This window comes from Leuresthes tenuis, unplaced genomic scaffold, assembly GCF_036924035.1.
Source record: "Leuresthes tenuis unplaced genomic scaffold, fLeuTen1.0.hap1 SCAF_5, whole genome shotgun sequence".
Taxonomy (NCBI): domain Eukaryota; kingdom Metazoa; phylum Chordata; class Actinopteri; order Atheriniformes; family Atherinopsidae; genus Leuresthes; species Leuresthes tenuis.
In genome coordinates this window covers 23,911,087-23,915,052 of record NW_027325359.1, presented here as the reverse complement: position 1 = coordinate 23,915,052, position 3,966 = coordinate 23,911,087, and the positions used below count along the sequence as shown (strand labels likewise).

The 3,966-nt window shown below is 46.8% G+C and overlaps 5 non-coding genes across 5 annotated transcripts; all 5 read right to left on the bottom strand.

The window, feature by feature from the left end:
- Positions 1-1,361: 1,361 nt before the first annotated feature.
- LOC140308271 (U5 spliceosomal RNA) lies at positions 1,362-1,475 on the bottom strand. The gene has a single exon (XR_011916233.1). It is a non-coding gene; the product is annotated as a U5 spliceosomal RNA (small nuclear RNA).
- A 411-nt stretch (positions 1,476-1,886) lies between these two features.
- LOC140307893 (U2 spliceosomal RNA) lies at positions 1,887-2,077 on the bottom strand. The gene has a single exon (XR_011915916.1). It is a non-coding gene; the product is annotated as a U2 spliceosomal RNA (small nuclear RNA).
- A 308-nt stretch (positions 2,078-2,385) lies between these two features.
- LOC140308123 (U5 spliceosomal RNA) lies at positions 2,386-2,499 on the bottom strand. Its single transcript, XR_011916097.1, has one exon. It is a non-coding gene; the product is annotated as a U5 spliceosomal RNA (small nuclear RNA).
- Positions 2,500-2,912: 413 nt separating this feature from the next.
- Positions 2,913-3,103, bottom strand: LOC140307965 (U2 spliceosomal RNA). Its single transcript, XR_011915983.1, has one exon. It is a non-coding gene; the product is annotated as a U2 spliceosomal RNA (small nuclear RNA).
- A 286-nt stretch (positions 3,104-3,389) lies between these two features.
- On the bottom strand, positions 3,390-3,502 carry LOC140308386 (U5 spliceosomal RNA). The gene has a single exon (XR_011916338.1). It is a non-coding gene; the product is annotated as a U5 spliceosomal RNA (small nuclear RNA).
- Between the last annotated feature and the right edge of the window lie 464 nt (positions 3,503-3,966).

The window sequence follows — 3,966 nt, the reverse complement described above, 5'->3', positions numbered from 1 at the left end:
CACCTCCGCTCCCTGTTTTGATCATGTATTGTCTGGCAATACTACCATTTCTTACCCGTTTGTGAGTAATCTTCTAAAAGGTCATACCTGTCATTTTTTCCATTGAAACCATAAATATTTAAGAGGTTAAAGTCTTGCCCCATAAAATTCAAGTGTGCTAAAAGTGCCCGTCCGTCTCGCACCAGAACATGCGGATTTTTAATTAGAATGGCCACACCATCATTTTTAATTTGATTTGAGCCACTCCATATCGATAAATTGGGCCACATTTCCTCCCATTGTCTATGGTTTTTCAAAAAAGGTAGTCCACATTCTTGTATTAAAAACACATCTGATTTTATGGAGTCTAAGAAGGATATAATACTCTGGGCTCTTGTCTTTGATTTCACACTTCTCACATTTAGTGTTGAGAAGGTGAGAACCATTAAAAGGATAAAGGAAAGTAGGTATGTCATTTTCGTTTTTCTAAGTTATCAAAACAAATTACACACTCAGGTTATTTCTTGGGAAACTAGCTCTCCTTTTCGGACTCTCGTGTTGGCCTCTGATGCAATGTTGCATTTAACTTTGAGTCCCTGGGGGTTGATTGCAGAGCTAAAGGGAATCAGAGGACAACTCAGATGCCGTCCTCCTCGGCTGTTGACCTTCGGGGAGGTGAGTACCTTCACTAGACTCACCTGTCTGCTCTTCCTCCTCATTTAGCTTAGCTCCACCCTCTGCCTGTGAATTCTCACAGACTTCAGCACTGAGTGGTGAGGCCTCTACAGGCCCCTCTCCTTTTTGCTCCTCACTTCCAATCCAAGCTTTTAGCGGGAAGTTTGAATTTATTGGGTCAACCTCTTCACTTTGTTCACCAACTGCCACCTCTGGTCCTTCTCTTTGTTGGCTTGACTGTGGCTTTACCGTCTTTAATTTGTTGGCAAAAGATTTAGGGCAATCTCAGAAGAGGTGATTTAATTCTCCACAGAGATTACATTTCCTGCCATTTGGACACTCTCCAAAAGTGTCCCCAATTTCTCTGCACTTCCCACATATCACCTTGGTACAAGCCTCAACCAGGTGCCCATGCTCACCACACTTGCGGCAGAGCTTGGGCTGCCCCTGGTACTGGATGTAACCTCGGTTTTCGAGGTGGCCAGAGTGTCACTTTGCATCTCCGCCCACCCGCTGCACTGAGCACTCTTCAGCCCTTTTAAATGGTATAACTTTGCACTCCCGCACGCTCCAGCGAGCACCATTCAAGCAACAACTTTGCACTCCAGCTTCAAACATCGGCACAGTCGCAACAAGTAAGGCAACTCTACTCAGAGAAGTCACTCTGCACAGTAACAAGATTTCTTTTGCACAGACAGAAAGGGCTTCACCCGCAAAGGTAAAGCCTGCCAAAAATAGCAACAACTCATTAGTGCTGCTCTCCACGGAAGTCTTTAGTAAAAGGCGAAAGACTTGTACATTATGAAGAGAAACCAGAGTACGATTATCTGTCACTGCGGGAGCAGGGCATCAGGCTAGTTGGCATAGCCACCTTCCCCATGGTGAGCTTTGCTTGGTTGAGACGCTTGCTCCCCCTCCTTGCTCCTCGGCTGACCAAGTAGGAAAAATCGGGCCCTATTCGATGGCTGCCTTGTCTTTTACTCTGTGCAAAAGACAAGGCAGCCACAAACACCACGGGAACACCGTATTGAGGCTTTGTTCTGACCGCTCATTCAGTGTCGCGTTTCTTTCAAGCAATTCTCCCGGTTAGCCCGCACTCGGCTCGCCCCCAGAGCTGTGTTAAAGTCTACTTCGCATTCACTCTCTTTTCTCAGCAGACTAAAAGAAAGTTTCATCTTGGGCTCCCTGAAACTTCCATCCTGCACCACTGTTTGCTTTTTCACAAGAGCAGAGAAGAGCGCACCGTTCCCAGCGGCACTGCAGTACCGGGTCGATGCTTGGAGTGAACGGAGCAAGCTCCTTTTTCAACTCCTATTGCTAAAAATCCATTTAATATGTAGTCCTCGTACAAAGGCCATATCAGATATTAAACTGATAAGAACAGGTACTACACTTGATCTTAGCCAAAAGGCCGAGAAGCGATAACTGTCCACTGGTTCACGTCCGAGGGCCCTTCCTGGCACAATGCACACTTGTAGCGGTGTTCTTTTTATGGCCATAGGTGGCCAGAGTGTCACTTTGCACCTCCGCCCACCCGCTGCACTGAGCACTCTTCAGCCCTTTTAAATGGTATAACTTTGCACTCCCGCACGCTCCAGCAAGCACCATCCAAGCAACAACGTTGCACTCCAGCTTCAAACATCGGCACAGTCGCAACAAGTAAGGCGACTCTACTCAGAGAAGTCACTCTGAACAGTAACAAGATTTCTTTTGCACAGACGGAAAGGGCTTCACCCGCAAAGGTAAAGCCTGCCAAAAATAGAAACAACTCATTAGTGCTGCTTTCCACGGAAGTCTTTAGTAAAAGGCGAAAGACTTGTACGTTATGAAGAGAAACCAGAGTACGATTATCCGTCACTGCGGGAGCAGGGCATCAGGCTAGTTGGCATAGCCACCTTCCCCATGGTGAGCTTTGCTTGGTTGAGACGCTTGCTCCCCCTCCATGATCCTCGACTGACCAAGTAGGAAAAATCGGGCCCTATTCGATGGCTGCCTTGTCTTTTACTCTGTGCAAAAGACAAGGCAGCAACAAAAACACCACGGGAAAACCGTATTGAGGCTTTGTTCTGACCGCTCATTCAGTGTCGCGTTTCTTTCAAGTAATTCTCCCGGTTAGCCCGCACTCGGCTTGCCCCCAGAGCTGTGTTAAAGTCTACTTCGCATTCACTCTCTTTTCTCAGCAGACTAAAAGAAAGTTTCATCTTGGGCTCCCTGAAACTTCCATCCTGCACCACTGTTTGCTTTTTCACAAGAGCAGAGAAGAGCGCACCGTTCCCAGCGGCACTGCAGTACCGAGTCGATGCTTGGAGTGAACGGAGCAAGCTCCTTTTTCAACTCCTATTGCTAAAAATCAATTTAATATGTAGTCCTCGTACAAAGGCCATATCAGATATTAAACTGATAAGAACAGGTACTACACTTGATCTTAGCCAAAAGGCCGAGAAGTGATATCTGTCCACTGGTTCACGTCCAAGGGTCCTTCCTGGCACAATGCGCACTTGTAGCGGTGTTCTTTTTATGGCCATAGGTGGCCAGAGTGTCACTTTGCACCTCCGCCCACCCGCTGCACTGAGCACTCTTCAGCCCTTTTAAATGGTATAACTTTGCACTCCCGCACGCTCCAGCAAGCACCATCCAAGCAACATCGGCACAGTTGCAACAAGTAAGGCGACTCTACTCAGAGAAGTCACTCTGCACAGTAACAAGATTTCTTTTGCACAGACGGAAAGGGCTTCACCCGCAAAGGTAAAGCCTGCCAAAACTAGAAACAACTCATTAGTGCTGCTTTCCACGGAAGTCTTTAGTAAAAGGCGAAAGACTTGTACGTTATGAAGAGAAACCAGAGTACGATTATCCATCACTGCGGGAGCAGGGCATCAGGCTAGTTGGCATAGCCACCTTCCCCATGGTGAGCTTTGCTTGGTTGAGACGCTTGCTCCCCCCCTTGCTCCTCGGCTGACCAAGTAGGAACAATCGGGCCCTATTCGATGGCTGCCTTGTCTTTTACTCTGTGCAAAAGACAAGGCAGCAACAAAAACACCACGGGAAAACCGTATTGAGGCTTTGTTCTGACCGCTCATTCGGTGTCGCGTTTCTTTCAAGCAATTCTCCCGGTTAGCCCACACTCGGCTCGCTCCTAGAGCCGTGTTAAAGTCTACTTCTCATTCATTCTTGTTTCTCAGCAGACTCTTGGGATTTTATCTATAAAATGAATTCCTTCACTCAAACTATGTTAAAACTGCTTTGTCCTTCATATTTACCATGTCTAGAAAGATTTAAACAAAAAAAACAACGTTGTACTTTGCAGTAAAA